This window comes from Rhyacophila brunnea, unplaced genomic scaffold (assembly GCF_057557595.1).
Source record: "Rhyacophila brunnea isolate RB1 unplaced genomic scaffold, BYU_Rbru_1.0 scaffold_17, whole genome shotgun sequence".
Lineage (NCBI taxonomy): Eukaryota > Metazoa > Arthropoda > Insecta > Trichoptera > Rhyacophilidae > Rhyacophila > Rhyacophila brunnea.
In genome coordinates this window covers 10,258,532-10,279,691 of record NW_028232827.1, presented here as the reverse complement: position 1 = coordinate 10,279,691, position 21,160 = coordinate 10,258,532, and positions in this window count along the sequence as shown.

Sequence of the window (21,160 nt, the reverse complement as noted above, 5' to 3'; positions counted from 1 at the left end):
TGTAAAAAGCTTATAACATAATCTCTATCCTTCCAAAGGTCTGATTTAGTTTGTTTGTGAGTAAAAGTCGTATAGTATACGTTTTATAACTTTGGACATTTTTACACTACTTACTACACTGAAACGCCTCTTTGAATGATTACCTCGCATAAAATTAGATCAAATGATATTCACTTGCATTAATATGTGTAGCAATAAGAAAATAAAAAGATAATATATTATGTAAAAAAAATATTTTTATGATAATATATTACATCATTTCATCCTAGAGCCGGAGTGCAAAGTTATGAAGCAGCAACTTTAACATGGATAATGCAATTAATTTTTGAAATTATACTTCTTTTGGCGCGTTTGGGAAATCAGATCAGATTGTATTTTTGGCGTGTGACATAACGTAACACATAATTTTTTTTTTCACACGAAAAAAAAAGGCACTCGATTAGATTTGAACCACCGATTGTTCGGTTATGAGCCGAACGCACTACCTTTACGCCACAGTATGATACTGCAATCGTGATGATTATACAGTATAATAATATAGTTTAGAATTGTTCCGTTGCCTAGGCAGCGAGTTTATTACTGTCGGCCATTTGCAATTCCTTACTTAAACAAACTATTAAACGTGAGAGTGACATTTGGAACTTTAAAAATAAAAACAAGAGAAAACATTATGTAATTTAGTAATATAAGTTAAAGTGTATAGAAATAAACCAACGGCATTCCAATAAGCGATCCTTTTTCTTGAGTGTGTAATTTAACAAGATAATTAAAAGCTAGTCGAAGAATCTAGGTTATCACAAGTTTTGTTTTTGTTACGCCAAAGAAGTATAACTTCTATCAGTACACACACCGATTTTTTTTTTACTTATGTCAATTTATTTTATCTTAATCGGAAGCAAACCCTTATCATGCAATAATAAATTTAAAAATGATAAAAAGATTATATAAAATATATTATATATTTAGAATATTGTTAGGATAAATTCAAATAAAAGAAAATGTATACATATTATATACAATGTTTCCCCAACGACAATCCGTAGACTCTATTGTATTCAGTCGGCCCCGGATATTGCTCGGCGGAAGTGGGTTTGTCTGACATTGCAAGCAAAGACATTTAAAATGAACAAGACATAAATTTATTCGCAAGACTGTTTGTTGTTTTAATCAAATGTACTTTATAATACTAATAATATATTCAATGATTTATGTACGCCGCACGACGTTACCACTATGTTAGTGCAGTGATGTGCAATAATTTAACGATTTAATTTCCGATATATTTTTAATACGATTGATTTAATAAAAACATAAAGTTATCTCGGTTGTTTTCATACATAAATACGGTTTCTTAAAGCGATGTATTAATTACATTTTAGTATTTTATGGGTAGTATATGCTTCAGGCGGCCAAAAGCTGGACTGGAGTGCTTTTGTCTTCAAAAGTGACCTCCCACTGTGCCTAAAGCGACTAACGTTCAACCAGTGTGTGGTTCCCGTAATTACAATGCCATATGCATAATCACAATGTCATATTATCCATGTGAAATATGGACCCTCAGTAAAAGAGAGATCCAGAAACTTAGAGTAGTACAACGCGGTATGGAGAGGTGTATTCTGGGCATAACGCGAAAGGACAGAAAAAGGAATGAGTGGATTAATAAACAGACAAGGGTCTACGATGTAATAGAGTTCACTGAAAACCTCAAATAGAAATGGACTGGATATACAGCTCAAAGAAAAGACAATCGTTGGACAAATCTAGTCATCCAGTGGTACCTAAGAGGTACAAAACATCCGAAAGGTAGACCTAGAGGCCGCTGGACGATGAATTCATTAAGTTCTGCGGAAGTACGTGTCAATGCAACGTACAGGACCGAAAGAAGTGGAATCAGCTTGGAGAGGCCTTCGTCCAGCAGTGGATAAATTCAGGCTAATGATGATGATGAATATGTCTAGGACTCGTTAAACTGTCAGGTGTTGGTACTACTGACAAGCTCAAATTTATATATTTTACTTATTATGGTGAACATGATAAATTACATATTCATTGTCATTTAATGTATATACATATAAATGTAAGAGAACGTCCACATAAACTTACCCTCACGCAAGTGGAATATATCAATATTTAAAATGATTTATTATTGACTATCGGTTTTTGTGTTTTCTAATTTTTTTCTAAGGAATATTAATAACCTTAATTACTAACCGATGCCCGGCTCTCGCCAAATATTTTAGTACAAGATCCTTATAGGATTGTAGATTCAATTAAAAAAATAGTATTAATACTTTGGACGCGGAAGACGCACACGGCGCGTAATGACCAGGCGGCCGATCGATGTAATTAACGTGCATTTTAAAGGGTGCAATTAAGAAATCATTATCGACTCAGCAGCGAATGAGTTAAGCACAGTTTTTAAGTCAATCAGTCAAATATAATCAATAATAATATCCTTTGGGGATTAATTACTTGTTAAAAACTTCAAGTTTTCAATTTGTATAGCTATGTTGTTGTTTTATCAAATATTTCGATTAGTTTATCATTTAGTATCTCGATCTAAATAATAATATTATTATAAATAAATATATTTCTTCTATTGTGTTAACTGTCAATTCATATTGAAAATGCATTATATTGTTAATTTAAATAAAACGCAAATTCTATTTATATTGATAATAATAAATAAAATATTATAAGGTTTCAGAGCACTGGATTGGGATACGATTATACTAATATTTATTATCATGTTCAAGTTGAAACATTTCCTGTGTATTGTCTGCAGTGAAAATTCAGGAAAACAGACATACGTTATGTTTGCCACTAACTTGCTACGGTGACAATCAATAGGTCTCGCTATTAACTCATTCCTATATCAAAGTAAATGTCTCAAGTGGGGATACTTAGACTGCGTCGTCTAAATTCATTTCCAAGATTTATTGTCTTGACATGTTTATTCTGATATTCACTATTGTGCCTAAACTTATAAAACATTTGAAATTAAATTATTACAATGCCGAAGCTCAATTAGATATAAATAAAAATGTTTTAAACTTAGCCAAAAACTAAATACGTTGATTGTCGTAGTAATTTGATTAAATTCAATTAAAAAAAATAATCAAATTATTGTTTTTTGAAAAATCTTCTCTATAACTTGTAAAAAAATATAATTAATCAATGATGATAACGTAAGTGCCACTTTATAATATGTGAAAAATTTTGTTGTGAATGTTTTAGAATTTTTTATAAAAAAATAGGTTTCAGAGATCTTGTTTCTATCTCACTTTTATACGTTTAGGCTCTATCTCTACATGAAAAAGTATTATTAAATATCTTTCGTTATATATTATTTAATAATATAACATTTAACTTCAATGTTAATTCAATCTGAAATAATTAACTTGTACTGTGTAATATATTAATGCATGGCGCCCACATCCTGAAACGGGCCGCCAGGCTAGAATCTTTGGCGGCCCCCCACCTACCGCTAAAGTTAAAGGCATTGTAGGGTGACACTATACAAGTATTTTCCAAATGGTGTTTGAGGTAAAATTATTGGTAATAAGTGTAATTTTAGCGATTTTCGTATTTTTTAAAACATCTACTTACCTGAATTACGAAGTTGTCGAGCATTGACACACAATAATCAAAAATTGTATCGCATAATCACATATTTTAAAATAGTAATATCCTAGAAGCAAAATAGCGATGTTTTTACTATTAGAGAAAATTTTAATGTGCGTTTATCTCACTTATCTGGTCGACCCATCATGCCGGGCTCCTCCTTAGCCCGGGTCTCCAGGCCAGAACCTTGTCATGTACTAATGTATTGTTTATGTTAACAAGACAAACTCTGTTCAAATTCCCAATTCTTATCATCTGAGTAAGGATCGGTTATTCAGGTCCTCTCTTCAATTATATTTTAACAACCTCACAGGTTAACCAAGATTTTTTGCTGCCCCGATGACATGATGACGCATTTCAGTTCTTCGACGTTCTTAAGGATATCAAGTCGCAACTCTACATAGTCGAAAGCAACGACCATGAATGAAAACTTAAGTCGATGTGTATGTCATTTAAATTCATTAAAGTCATTTAATATCACGCGTCACATCAATAAGTCACAGTAAATTTTTAATTCAGGCCTACCACAAGAGAAAAAAAAATAATGACACCCTTCCTCTACCCATGTCAGCAAAAAAGCGTTTCCAAAAAAGCCTAAAATTTTCACAGCAATAATTCAGAGTGAGGCAAGAAGCGAATATTTTAATATCATCACGAAAGCTTTCGCAACTGTGCCGAGCTTTCAGACGACGGGGCTTAGTCAATTCGGGAATTCGTAATCCCAGTATGGAAGTTCATTTAGTGGACCGTGAGAATTTATACTGATATAATTCGCTAAGTAATGCGCCAAATATTGCTAATTTTTTTGGGATTTAACAAAAAGCTCTCCTACTATCAACGCTTTGTATAATTTTAAATGCTACATTATACGTAGGTGCCTCTCTACTGTCAATGAATTTAGTGGGGCTTATATGATCTATACAGTTGAATCGCTAACTATATAGCATTCTTATTGTCTGCGTTGGTAGCAATATTTAAATTTAAAAAAAAAAACTATGTCGGGTTATTCAGACGAATTGTTTTGGTTACTTACTTTTGTTTATGATAAATCTAAACAATGGTAGTTAAATGTATAAAAAATTATATTCCGGCTTACTGTAACGCGTTTTTCTCTAACTGTGGTTTCGAGAAATAAATCTTACTTCATGTATGAAACTCCCAATAAATGAATATGTAATTTGAAATAAATTGCAGCTAATTTAATCATTAGTATTAGATGAGAACATTTCTCTTTTTGTATTTACGCTCAATTTTCATATCTTATTTATACTGTTTCATATTTTTTATTGATTTTTGATTTTATTGATGATTTTTTATCTTTTCACTCACTGTAGCTGCTATAAATAGGATAATCACTCCAACCAAGAGGTTTTTTTTCTACTAGGATCATGCTCACCAATTTTTTTCCTTTAAATGGCGATATGCAGAAGTTGATATCTCTCGGACGCATGATGTAGCCAAAGTATACCAACTTTGTAGTTTTTACTTCTCTATTTAGTGCTTTGGTATTTTTCATCCCTGAAATCCCTGAAAAAATATTGTTTTTCCATGTGATACAGAGCACGATATTCTACACCCATATTTTGAACGCTTCAAACTTTGAAGCTTTAAGTTTCATATACCTATATTGTAAAGAGTTCAATATCAATAATACTCTTCTTCTTTCTTTTTCCTGTCAATTATGAAGGTTTGTTTCTCTATTTAAATGGTCAATGATCAATGCCCACTGGTTAACGGATGAATAGGGCATGAAATCATCTGGAGTTGATAGAATGATTAGTAGAAAAATGCTACAAGCTTTTATCTAGCACTGTTGGTTAAGCGCCAGATATAAACTAGCGCAGGCATCAGTTTTTTGGTGCGACCACTCAACAAAAATGCAAAGCAAAGTAATATTGTAGAGTATAATATTATAGTATATTAGCAATTGTTCGACGATATGAAATGTAGGCAGTCTATCATTTTTTTGTTGAATCGTACGTGTATCTCCGTTTTCATTAGTCCAATCGATTTGAAGCCTTACTAGAAGTCATTTGTATTGATAGTTATAGTTTTTGCCCTTCGACCTCTCTTTTATAAGATGTGAACCTTTATTTTATAATTTTAAACCTTATTCAAATTTGAATAAATAAAGTATATTAAATGGCAATCGACTATTTTTATATAGTTACTGCTGTTTGGTAAAACAATTTGGTGATTTTTCCTTATATTAGCATGTCACTATGTGATATTGTAAATATATAAACGTATTATCAGTAAAAAGTCGTAAGCCTGTAGGAAAGATCCAATTTTTGTCAAGAGGGCTCACATATACTCGAGTTTCAGGAGAACCTATTTGCACAGCCTTTTTAGGGCTTTTTTGGTGTATTCTTAAATCGAAGAAGCCTCCAACAAAAGCTCGTTCGTGTGATTCGGAAATTGTTGAAAGGAGCTTTTTGAGAATCGATACTTCTAGCTGAAGGTATTCTGTATGAATAAAATTTTACTGGAAATAGTTTTACATTCCAATACGTTAGAATAGTTTCAATAGACTTTTTGTAATCATAACGTGAACCAAAACTCGGAAAAACATTGGTTGAAAAGTAAAGTAAGTACCTACAGTATGAATATAACTTTGAAGTATTATTTTATATTTAAGTAACTATGAAAAACAAAATATTAATATTTTATTGCATGTGTTTAAATACCTTAAAATAATATTATTATATAGGTATTTTAAACATGGCATCATTTTCTATAATAGATTGGCAACCAGATTATAGTAAGTACGCCCTCCTATCCTTGATCAGTCACATCAAAATCACTAACACAATGAACATTGACTTACAGTTAATTAAGTAGCATTACCAAGTGAAAATCTATCGATATATAATTTATTTTAGGATGCTAACCTTTGAATTACCTAGAGGCATAACTCACATATTCCAAAAATTGAGTATTGAGATAATCGCAAAAAAACACCAGAGCACTGTATTTTTATAGTAAGAAGAAACGTATTGAATTCCCTTGAATATTAATAAGTCAATTTACATTACATAATGATATATACCTATATTATATAATAGGCTGCAAACACATATCACACTATGTGTCAGAACTCATAATATAATTAATTTAAAATGTGAGTTATGACAACAACAGTCTATTTTGTGAACAATTTTCACATGGTTTAAAGTGATTTTTGATACCCGACTATTTTAATTTTTTATAGATTTATGCCTTTAGTATTAATGCACTTGGCATATAACTCAAAAATTAGAAAATTTTAAAATGTGACTTATGACTCTAGGCGACTCTTATATTGATTTTAATTATTTTATCTGACAGGAACTTTGATATTAAAGGACGATTTAGACTTGCAGTTTTGACTTGTCTATTGTATGCATTTCCAACTGAGAACTACTATATTTTTGATTTTGGAATACCTAACTGAATAATTTGATGAAAATACTTCATGACTATCGTATTTAAAAGTTTTATGCTTTTGCGAACAGATACTGTATGTTTTGAACGACCCTACACTTACGTTATTATTATTGATTGTTTAATAATTGAGAGTTTGATTAAAATGTCTAAGAATAATTTATTTATTTCTCTTCTAACGCTAGATGTCGCCACAAATCTTCTTTTGCCCACATTTCTGCTGCACTCTAACTTTCCCTCTGCATTACATACTGGAGCAAATCATATTTCTCACACTTTAGATTGTATCAATAATATTTCTACTGGTACCTATATGCTTTGATATGGGAAAACACATATGCAATTGATATATTTTCATGATATAGCCAATGGAGAAAATGTGATTCTTAATGCTATTTCAAATAGTTTGGTATGATGGATGTATTTAATTATTGTGAATGTTATATCAAATGGAAACATATGTATAAAAATCAAATGATTTACGTATTATTCATATTTTGATATGGAGTATTGATTCATATTATCTCTTAAAATCGATGTGAAAACTTTTTCCAGGCAATTCTGAATTAAATTCTATTTTAAAAGATATATGTACTTATATGGAAATATATTATTAAAAATAAAATTTAATGTTCCAGTTAGATCTATTTGTTATCACAATATCGATAAACTTGACATATCATTTTTTATCTTTATTGTTTCTAATACAATAAAAACATATTTATTTTTAAAAAGGTTCCAGAGACTCATAAATTTTTAATAGAAAACACATTTTACCGTACCTTTTTTAAAACATAGCAGGTGTAAACGTGTCTGTTCATTTTGCGAAAAAGAAATAACGATTTTTACTGAACACTAAAAACATCTGGTCTACGCGCATAATCTTAAGATGAGTTCAAATGTCTAAAACGTAATATTGATTAATATTATAAATTGGTTTATAATATTTAATTTACTATTTCTTTCATTCAACGAATAATTCACAGGATTTAAAAATGTACCATTCTAATTATTGAACATACATAATTTTGAAACACACTTCTGAGAAAATACATTATAACCAATAGAAAAAATCTTTTTGAAAAAAGTAAGCCAAAACCGATTGCCAAAGTAGCTTGATTTAGAATAGTGCTGATGAGCAGGTATTAAAAGGCCAATAATTAAAATTTGTCGCAATTAGTATGTCGCCTCGTAGCATAGAGGATAATGCGCGGACGGGGTAAACCCAAGAGATGTTGGTTCGATTCCAGCCGGGTGGCTTACTTTTTTCAAAAAGATTTTTTCTATCGGTTATAATAAATATTTTCACAGAAGTGTTTTTCAAAATTATGTATGGTTTATAAAAATATATTATTTATAATTTTTGCATTTGAAATTTCTTTTTATTTGAGAGACAATAATAATCTACCATTCTAAACCATTAATATTATAGTATGGATCGATATCAAATATATCAAATATATTATATTTGTATAAAACTTTATATGGTAAACCATTTTATTTTTACATATTTAGGGATATTATACTTAAACACGTTTTCTAATTTAGTACTTATTTTATAAATGACATTTTTAAAGACATATATTTAATATTATAATCAAAGATGTTTAATTTATATTTTTAATAGTTTATACCATAATCATCAATTTAAAAGGACAACACATAGTAACTAAGCTAGATATTATCATTGTCAAATAATTTTGAATAAATAGTTTTAAATAAAGAATACAAAAATAAACAAAAAAATGATGTTTCACTAAGGGGTAAATAAAAATATATTAGTTTTTGTCTCATATATATTTTTCTGCAAATCGGCTAAACTAAACCAACCGTCCATAGAGTTTATATTTAGCAGTATTATTTTACGTAAAAAGGCAATGTTTTGTTCATTTACAGGCGCGTGAATTTACGGCTAGCACTAAAAAAACAAAATTCTAGAAAAAATATCTCACTCTGGCCAAAAGTGAGAGATGTTCAGAAACAGTAAAGAAAATGATATATCTGCGAGGCGTCTGTTTATATCCAAACGGTTATATTATTATATTATGTGTATGCTACCTATAATATAAGTATATTATTATTTCTTTGTCAATTATATTTCCACAACGTTTTCTCTGCCAGGTTATAAAAAGCTTCATTAGGAAGAGAAGGCTTTTGCGTTTCAACGAAAAAGTCAAATAACAAAAATGATATATTATGTCTAACTGATTTTATACCAGTTATAGTAGGTACCTTGTACAGTGCTGTAAAAATCTGTTGTGTATATTATATGTAAGTATATAATATATAATATTATTATATACGTCGAAAATATCAACGTCAATTAATGTCTAATGTAACATACCTCATTTAAATGATGTCTCAATATAAGTAGATCATTAAATTTGAGCTATTACAAACATAATTTAGATAAATTTACTGATTCTGACACTACAATATAAAATGAAATACAAAAACGTTAGAAATTTCCCCACACTTTTGAATCAATTATTGTAATAAACTTTTACCGAACACATTCTTTATTGATAATTGTATTAAGATATCAATTAAATCTGTAATAACTTAATAATCCTATAACAACGAATATTCTACGAATTAAATTATTTAAAAAATAATCCTTTCTTGTGTAAAAATAAGTATAATGAAGAAATACATTTGGCGATATTTTAATGGACTGTATATTTAGATGTTTATATCGGTAGGGTGAACTAAGCAGAGGATGTCCTCCTAGACTCTATGTGCATTGCTGGATCCCGAGTCACTCACGCACACACATTTTAACTTTAATATGGTTGAGTTACCCACTTATTCACTCGCGCGTGGTCACCTTGTACTATTGTAGTATATTGATTTATAATAATTGATGTTGAACTGGTGGCCATCGATTTGGCACTGGTCCTAAATATGCCCGGGAGGTTTATAAATTTGAAAGGGGAGCTGGAAATGGGTACATAATTGGCGCAAATAACATTATAATAATATTATTAATATGTTTACTTTAAATAGAGGAACGGATTATTTAAAATTAATTAATCTGACCATACTATGACACTTATTTGTAAATAATTAATACAATTATCATTTTTTTTGTTGTACTTTCCCCAAGGTTATTTACTAAAACTTAAGCATTGAGAAGACTTCCTTAAAATCTTCATAAATTTATAACAATAATGTAAATAAATAAATATATAACAATAATGCTCGCCAACGTAATAATATAGCAACATTGAAATTAATACCATCAAATTTGTGTGTTTTGCAATAAGCGAAAAGTTACGAAATATCAAACAGTCAATCTCTGAAAGTTTAACCAGAACCGTCGAGTCTATCAAATATTTTGTTATTTCGAATCTTGTTATTGTTAAACAACTCACTTTCTAGGCATAATAACAAAAAGTTATTTTTCAAAGTTTTCCTTACATAAATATTAAATAAAACTTCGTTTAATATCCGGGTATTTCAAGACAAAATATGCTTACATTTGAAGCAAAAGTTTTTCACAGTAAAGTCAAGTTAATAACAGGCTTATTAACTTGAAACCTTTTAACTATTTTTTTTGTCTATGGCCAGAAAATTATTGACATTTCTTATAATTTCTCATGTATAGCTTACGTGGCAAACATCTTTTGAAAAAAATAGTTAATCTTTGTTTAATGATTAGATTCCAGCGGGTTAAACCCGGAGGAGGGGTAAAAATGATTTAAACTAAATATTACAATATTTAATTGCACTATAATTTGAAGTTTCCTAAAATTCCATCATGTACGAGTACCATCACTCGATAGTATTAATTATTAGTATGTATTTTGCTTATATATTTAAATACGTTTTATTGCTGTTTTTATTTAATAAAACGCAATTTTTTTGTAGTACTTATTCCACTTTTAATCAATAGATTAGGACCGGTTTCATCCGCCTCAGAGGGACATTTTCAACTAACAAAACCGGTCCTAATCTATTGATTAAAAGTGGAATAAGTACTACAAAAAATGCGTTTTATTAAATAAAAACAACAATACAATGCAGTTCCACCATGAATTGACAGTTAACAAAATAAAAGAAATTAAATATTATAATATAATTGTAAGTTGAGTTTTTTTTTCTATTGAATTCTGATGAACTCAAAAAGCTGAGTTTCTGAGACGTATTTCACCGTTTTATTATTATGAAACCCTCCAAAAAATCGATTGTGAACTCGAACACAAAAAGAAGAAAAAATACAACCATTAGTAGGCGAATTCAACAGGTTGAGTTCTTGGGAGGTTTTTTCGCTATCGAAGCTCGACCGACGAAGCCTGTTGATGGGCAGAAAGCCCTCACAATTCAGCCTCTGTGAATCAATCACCGCGTTATCTTCAATAAGGGCCGGGAGGACGCTAATGATTGGACGTCTTTTGTTGATGCCAGATAACAGGACTGCGCTCAGAATTTGAGTGGACGATAACTTATCGCGTTATTTGATTTTGTGCTTGTTTCATTTCGTAGATACATTAATTTCAGCCCAGGAGACGAAACCCACAGTTTTTGTAACAAAATACTTATTTATGATGATAACATTGTGACGTATAATTATATATATAGACAAAATGAATTTTGTTATTCGTTCAATTATTATAATTTGAAATAAGTAAGTAATTAAAATATGTACATATATTTCAGCGCCTCCAACATTAAAAAACACAGTTATCGATATTATCACATTGAAAATGGATGGTTTTCACAAAAATCAACGATAGCAATCAAATTATCAATTTGCACACCGAAAGAAATTATTTTCACTTGTCAATTGATTTTTGAAGTTATACTTCTTTAGGCGTGTTTAGGAAAACAGATCAGAGTGTATTTTTGGCGTGTGATGCGCGCAAATGTAACGCATTAAATTGGCGTGGGACGTGGGACGTGGGACGGAAGTTTTGCCCTGCGGTGCAACATTATCTATTTTGCGCGGCGACGTTAGGGTGTTCCAAATAATGTTTGCAACTTTTATTATGATTTTATTATGATCATTCATTATGATTTGAGACTATATTTATGTAAGTATTATTTATGAATAAAATTATATATCAATAAATAAATAAATTTTGTGAATGTTATGTCAAACAATGGTATGTTGTAAATTTACAATATTTAGACACTTCATACACAAAAATACATATTTTTACTGTTTAAGATAATATTTGTCGCATATCCCAAGTCAATTTATTTATTAGCGGTTTATAATAATTATTGAAGACAATAATAATTATCATGTTTCATCACAAAAGCCAATATCACGTTTCAGTTAAACCATTAAATAGGTTATGTTTTATTTTAGATTTGTAATAAATTATTATTGTTAACAAAAATAGTTGTACAGTCAACTGTTTAAGCAAAGATGGTCGAAATAGCGGTTTGCTAAACAAACACAGGTTTTGAGATTTTTCTCTTATTATTGCTGACGGTACCTATATCGATAAAATACCCTTGAGACCGAAATGAATATAATCATAATAACACGCCAATATTTTTTTTTTATTAATTCATCATGGGCACTTCAGAATCGATTATAACCGTTGTATGGGCAAAGATGAGTTTTTTGTTTTGTTACGCCAAAGAAGTATATCGTCTAATGCGCTTACTTAAGTACACACACCGATTTTTTGTAACTAATTACGTTTTAATAATCAGTTCAAATAATATTTTGACACACTGATAATTTTATTTAAAATAATGAGTTTCTCACCTATAAGGGATGAGTTATTTTAATCTTTTATTAAATATATAATAATAATAGTTACTCAATTATTGTTATATATATACAATACATAATATTGAAATTATATTATTAGGTTTTCTACAACATATTAAATGGTCATTTGAACTTCATATCAATGCAGTCAATCTATTTACAAAAGTCTACGATCAAAAATTCGCATTTATTGCACACTTTTTATTACTGAACGAATTTTTGAGAGTTCTAATAGTAAATTACTCTCTAATCCCGTGTTATTATCTAAAAATATTTTGTTGTTATTAGTTATAAAATAATTTATTAATAAGTAAAAACTATTCTTATAATCGTAAAATTGACTATGGTGGTTAAAGTTGTTGTTTATTTGTAAAAATCACTTATTTTCCATTCGATAACTTATCGGAGCGTGGAGAGTATGCGTGAAGTTAGAGTGCCAAGGATCATGACGAAGTGGCTACCCCAATGGAAGAGACCCAGAGGCCGACCAAGAAGGAGATGGGCTGACGCCGTAGAAGAGGCTTCATATAAGAAGACGCAGTAACTGGAGAAGTGTGGCAAAAGACTGGAGTGAGTGGAGAGTGGTTGTGGAGGAGGCCAAATCCCACCCCGGGATGTTACAAATTATTTTAGGTATATTCATTTATTTATTTGTGAAATTGTTTTAACTAAGTGAAAATTGATGTCGAAGTGTTTGAATATTTTTGATTATCGTGACTTCATATAAGTATGTAAATAGCAGTAGCGAAGGGTGGTAGGTAGGCTATTATTAATATCCGCCATAAATAGTGCACATTATATTTTGTAAGTCATACTTTTTTGTTTTTATTTAACTAAGACTACAATTTACAAATGGTGCTGGTTAATTTAAAAAAAATAATTAAACCTTGCCTAACCAAACCATAATAGTTGGGGTATATTTTGGGTGATACAGCAAAATTGTGCACACTTTTTTATTCATACTTATTTGTTTTCATTAGATTACGAATACATATTGTTGGTTCATTTTTTTAAATTCATTAAGCCCTGCCAAAACCAAACTATAATAGATAAAAAATATTATTCTATCTATTAAATATCCAATATTATGTATGATTCAATTGCATAATTTTAGATATTTTATACATAGACGAGTATTTATTAACTATTATCTATTATGGCTTGGTTTTTGCAAAGTTTGATTGAATTTAAAAAAATTAACCAACATCATCGGTAAATTGTAGTCTTACTTCAATGAAAACAAATACGTATGACTGACAAAGTTTATTGTGCACTATTTATGACAGATCTTAACAGCCTACCTTCATCCTTCGTCACCGGTAAATAGGTACTCGTAAGTACCATTATTATGATTATATTTGAAATGAAGCAATGTTAAATAATTTAATTTAATCTAATAAGAATATAATATCTGCCTAAAAATAATAAAAATGTTGCATTTGAAGTACGTAAAAATTATCACTTAGTGAAATGCTAGACAAAGAACGTATCATCTGGTCTCAATGCTACTCTGCCAGCTGTTATTTGAATACATTTTCACTGCCATACATGTTGTATTACTGCATGATGTATCGCGTGATATGAATCTTATCACACTCACAAAGTGAGACTCTTTCAAGTCTTATGCATCACACAAGAAGCTCGTCCAGCAGATCTACAATAATTAGAAGTAAGTTTTTCATGCACGATATTAGTTACATCGTCAAATCTTCTTGCTTCCTCTCAACCCAAAGCAACTCCTAACACGCAATCGAGAAAGGATTCTTAAAAAATGAAAGTCCCATCAGGTGATGTATTTTTTTCGATAAGAGATTTTTTCTAGCATATTTATGCATGATATGTTTTAAAATGACGTCTGTTCAATATCTATATAACATGTTACATTATCAAATCATATACAATTAAATAGTTTTTAATAAACCATTTATTTTACTCAATGAATAATTGACAAGATTTTGAGAATGTAACATTCCATATTATATTAAACTACATGACTTGAAAATACCTCAGATATATCACTAGAAATGGTTTATTAAAAATTGTCAGCAAGTTCAAGTAGACGTTACAACTAAAATATTTGGCGAGAGCCGGGCGTCGGTTAGTAATTAAGGTAATTAAAATTCTTTGATTTAATACACAAAAACCGATAGTCAATAATAACGCAATTCGATAAGCATTTCATGTATGATCTACTAGTTTAAATGTAATTAGATAGAAGGTTCGTAGCATAATTAGTTAATGCACAGATTAGCGCTACACCAATATACGGGTTCAAATCCTGTCGAGTTGTTTCTAGTAGGTATATTATATCTGAGGTATTTTCAAGTTATATAATATGTTCAAAGAAATAGTTTGTTAAATATAATAATATACAAATAAGTTTTAATGTATTAGTAATAATTATTAGAAGCTTTCAAATTTGATTCACTCTTGCGAAACACTTTACCTGTATCACGATAGACCAGACACAGCTGTGTAATGTAGTTAATTTGGCATGGTATTCTGATATTTGCATTATTTGATTTCCACTCCATGAAAATGCATTCATTCTGCCGCCATTGAAATATCTTCGCAACAGTTTTGCTTGGGGTAATTAGGCATATGAAAATGGAGCTTTACTAAATTTGCTGCAAGAGCTTTCCACAAGAATGACTCGACAACCTGTCTATGAAGTAATATGATATACGCTATATTATTACAATACAAAGGGTAGTCCTGAGGAAAGTTTCCACTTGAAATGCCACGTAAAATAGGGTAGTTATACGGCTAAAACTGAAATAATTTAGAAACCGTTAAAGCCATTATATACACAAATTATTGCGAAGCTCAGTTTTGCCCAAACACAAAGAAAACTAATATCTTTAAAAGTGAATGTTACTACATGATATTATTTCACTACGTCTACACGACCATTTAGATGTGTATATCGTTGCGACGAACGAGAAGCGCACTTAAATATTGATAATCCCAGAATGAAATTCTCAATATTTTAGTTGTGAATGCTGTAAATTAAACTAAAGAGTGCAGTATATCTATTTTAATTTATAGAATTGTTATTATTTAAGCCTGTGTGCGAAGAAGCTTTCTATATTGCAGCATGATGCCAAAAATTTTCTGAAACTTAAAAGTTTTTCCTTTGTAGATATCAAGTCGCAATAACCAAACAATTCAATTGAAGGTAGGACAAATAGGTATAGTTTTTCTGTTTCAACCACTACATTATACATTCATTCGTCATAATATAAGTTAGTGTATGATTATATTAGGTAAAGCTGAAAGAGCTTTGCAACAAAACGAGGCGTGCATTCAAAAGGGGAGGGCGATAGACCGAAAACGGGAAAATACAAGGAAATCTTACTTCGTATTCTTCGTCAGAATATCATGACTGAGGATCGTGATCCGAATGATTTGGCTATCGACCAGTGTATAAACGGGTTGACCTCACTCTTCTAGATATTCTACTATACGTTTGACCTGTAGCCAATGGAAAACCCGCCATATGCCACCATGTCGTGGCTATAGGATTGGTTTGTCGAATATCCGTTTTTGTCGAAATCGACCTTTTAATGCAGAATGATTTTTTGTATCTAAATGGACCAGAACCACCATTTTCTTTCAATTACATTGTAATGAATACAGCATTATAAATACCTCCATGTATTTAAATATAGGATAATGAAATTAGTTTTTTGTCTCCTGAATATTTGACATTTGGTCTTTTCGACAAACCAATCCGACAGCGACGTATGCCACCGGAAGTTATGAAAAATAATTTTTATCTAGAAATTACAGTTATTTTAATATAAACATTAATTCGTAATTAAGATCTTAACTAATGACAGATTTTATTATTTAAATGCATTCTCAGACTTAAAAATGCAAAGGTCCGTAGTTAATTTTCATGAAATAGCACAGCGAATGTAATAAATGTATGAAAACAAACCATAAAACTCTTATTTTATGATGTCTGAGCTAAAAACATGACTTAATTACTAAAAGCTCGCTCTCTAAGTAAAATTAATAGTAAGAAAGTTTCCTTTTTCTCTGGCAGTATCCACTTTGACCTATGACATTTATTTTAAAGGAAGATTTTAAAAATTCAAGCCAGTATCAAGACATCATTTTTATTAGGAATTTAAAAAGAAATCACAATAATAATGTATGACGTACCTATTCAAAATGTGAAAAAAATCTATGTTATGAATTCATAATTTAGAAAGAGCGTTGAAATATACATGGTATTAGAATTGTTGAGTCACTACTGTAGTGTTCGATGTGTGGGTTGAGGATGATGATAATGAAGTCTACGATGTAGCAGGGTGAGATTTATTAGCAGCGTATCGGTACAATAGTATATTATACAATGATAGTATAATCTACTGAGATAGTTACGAGCTAGGTACTTGGATACGAGTGACATTGAGATAATTATTCTTCGTTGTTTATACAATAAAAAGTAATACATTAACATTAAATTCTGGTACATAATCATTTTGGACTAATTATAGAGTCAGCGTTTTAAATCGAGTAGCTTGTGAAATATTATTTATTATTACCGTCATAAAAAAATATGATACCATGAAAAATGATTATTCGGCTAATACACTGTAATGATATAATGTGCTGTGATATGATGTAATAATATACCGTATCTAATATCGCCAATCAATTTGCTGATCTAGCTAAGATTTGTTTACTGGAAATTGATTCGCTGGGAATATATTATTGCAGAATAATTTGATACATTAAACAATAGATATTTGATCGCTACTATACTACAGCTACAGAATCTTAAAAAATATATATTGCCACGCGGAACGCATCCATCAGATTCTGGTTAATGTGCTTTACCTATATCTTACCTAATTACGATTAAATTAACTAAAAGTCTTTTATCAAATTGGTGACGGTTTTTTTTTCTCAAGATTAGGCATATTATTAAGATGTTCTCAAATAGTGTAAAATTCAATAAAGAATTTCACTTAAAATCTTGTGAATTATTTGTAGAATAAATAAATAGCTTATTTCATATTCTTCGTTTTTCATAACATGGGTTTTACCTTTTTATAAATCAAATAAACTATTTTTTTCATTCAACGAATAAGATACAATTTTACATTCTCACACCTTGTGTCTTATTCGTTGAATAAAAAAATAGTTAATTGAATTATTAGCAAGTCTAAGTACATTATAAAAACTAAACAATGGAGTAATCTGCGACGTCAGTTAGTAATTAAGGAATTAATTTATTGATACCTACCTTAATTTAATATACTAAAATCAATAGCCAACATTATAAAGCAATTCGATTTCATGTAACAACTACTAGATAAAATCGTCATAATTTAATAAAATGTCCGTAGCTTAATTGGAAAAGCATACTGGCGCGAATCCAGCAGATACAGGTCCAAGTCCCGTCGGGTTTTGTATTTTTTTACGGTGTGTATATGCATAAGATATTTTAAAATTATGTATATTATTATAAATCTTCAGTCTTGAGACATAATACAACCCATTATAAAGTCTTATTTAATTAGTTAAGTTAGTATTCCCACGATGGCCGCACGGATTAAGCGTCGGCCTATAGCGTCGTGGGTTCCAGGTTCGAATCCTGGGTCTGGCAAGTACACATATTGTTTTTTAATTTGTGTATGAGTCAGAGTGTGGACCTAATAGGTTGAGCAAGTGGCTGACATCCATTTCTCGTAAAAACAAAAATCTGTTAATACAAAACCTCCACCCTGTGGAGGCCCATATGATCCTATTAGGATCGGACATGATCGAAAGAATAAAAAGAGAGAAGTCAAGTTAAGTCGACCATAATAGTATAAAAAAATCGATTTGTGAAGCTAATGGGAAAATCTATGAATACAATTCCATTAATAAATAATTACAAGATAAAAAGAACTTTTTATATACCACGTTTTTAAATTTTCTGTTGAATCATATGAACTTGACAATTCTATGTATTAATAAATACTTTTTTTGTACTTGATAGAAATAGGTACTGAATTAATATTATGGAGTACTGAAATGTCATTTTGACATTTAATAATGATTTTCATAGTAACGCACGTATATATTATTGATAATTTAGTTGCTAGGTTCATCCCCTTAGTAACCAATAATAGTATTTTACTTTTTACGGATTTCTTCCGAAATAACTTTTCATACAAATCAGTATTAAAGAAGAAATCAAAAAAGAAAATGATTTCAATTCTACTTAAGATGGCTAAAAGTATTAAAAAAATGTATTGGCATCGTGTTCTGATATATTCTAAAAGTTTTAAATGTCTAGCTAGTCGGGAAGTTAGCATTCGTCATATTCGATTGCAAGATTTTTACTGGATAAACAACTACCGAACAAAAAGAATACGAGCTAAGAAAAACGTGGTAAAATATACTGTCTTAAAATAATGGTAACTATTTAAGTCTTCTACTATTATTAGTAGTTGGTGTATCCTTCTATTTCTTCTCATTATAATATTGATTTAGCCTGGTAATACAAATTGACGTCATCTTACCGTTTCTGACCCTGGAAAGGTGGCTACTTAATTGACTAAAATACTTTGCTATTTTTTCAACATTACATTCTTAGATCGCTCCCCTTTTATATAAATAAGTGAGTAAAAGAGGGAGTTTCACTTAGGCTGTAGCTGGAAACCTCCGACGTGGAAACTCTTTTCATCACTGGAATGAGCACAAACGCGAGGGCATCTAGGCAAGTAAGTCAACACCTTTTTTCCACTTGGCTACGAATTAAACTGCCGAGAGCTATTAAATAACCAAGCAATTAACCCTAGTGGTGAAGGTGGAGTTTTTTGATTATTATATAAAAACAAATACAGCAGTTATTTTACAACGTTTTTATTATGTCGTATTCTTATTTGTCCGGTAGTTGATTGTCCGGTACAAATCTTGCAATCAATTTTTAAGTAACTTCCCGACTAGCTAGACATTTGAAACTTTCAGAATATATCAGAACATAATGCCAATGCATGTTTTAAATACTTTTAGCCATCTTTAAGTAGAATTGAATTCATTTTTGGTTAATTCTGTTTTTTTATTTTTTACAACGTTTTTATTAGCGTATTCTTGTTTTTAAACTTGTATTATATATCAGAACACAATGCCAATGCATTCTTTTAATACTTTTAGCCATCTTTAAGTAGAATTGAATTCATTTTTGGTTAATTCTGTTTTGTATGAAAAGTTATTTCGGAAGAAATCCGTAAAAAGTGAAACACTATTATTGGTTGCTAGTGGTCTAGGGTCCTAGCAACTAAATTATTAATATATATTACGTGCTTTACTATGAAAATCAATATTAAATGTCAAAATGACATTTCAGTATACTATATTTATTCAGTATTTCTATCAAGTACTATAAAGAATTTTTATTAATACATAGAATTGTCAAGTTTATATGATTCAACAGAAAATTTAAAAACATGATATATAAAAAGTTCTTTTTATCTTGTAATTATTATTGTTTATAAAAACTAATGATCTATTATTAAGTTTTTGACGATTGATTATACACTTATCGAGTGTATTATTATTGATAATATAAGGGGTTTTTTTACAAACACTTCAACTATTCATAATTTGTTTGTTATATTTTTTTATTGTGATACTTGATAGGTATGTAATGAAGTTTTTACCTACTTTATTGTATTAATTTGTTATATAAGTTAGAGTTAATAGTATTCGTTGTCAGTGTTTATTTCCCTTTTGGTGAGTGTACACAGTGCCTGAAGATGCCAATATGAAATCAATATGAAATGACATTTCATTATTCAGTATTTCCATCAAGTACATTTTTTTTGATCGTTTAAGCTAGTCAAGTCAAGTTTATATGATTTAACAGAAAATTTAAAAACGTTGTTAGTATATAAAAAGTTCTTTTTATCTTGTAATTATTTGATAATTATCAGAAAATAATTTAAAGAAAGTATAGATAGAAAGATAGGTAATCAAAATTATCTACGATGCTAAAAATATTGGTATCCACATAGTGAATATAAACTTACCGTATCTATGTAAAAATATGTAGTTATACTTCTTTAGGCGCGTCTGGAAAATCAGATCAGAGTGTATTTTTAACGTGTGAGATGTAACACATAATTTATTTTTTCACACGAAAAAAACACACTCGATTGGATTCGAACCAAAGATTGTTCGGTTATCAGCCAAACGCACCACCATTACGCCACAGTATTATACTGCAATCGTGACAAATATACAGTATAATATTATAGTTTAGAATTGTTCCGTTGCCTAGGCAGCGAATTTATTATGGTCGGCCATATGCAATTCTTTACGTAAACAAACTATTAAACGTCATAGTGGCAGTCGTTACTTTAAAAATAAAAACAACGATAA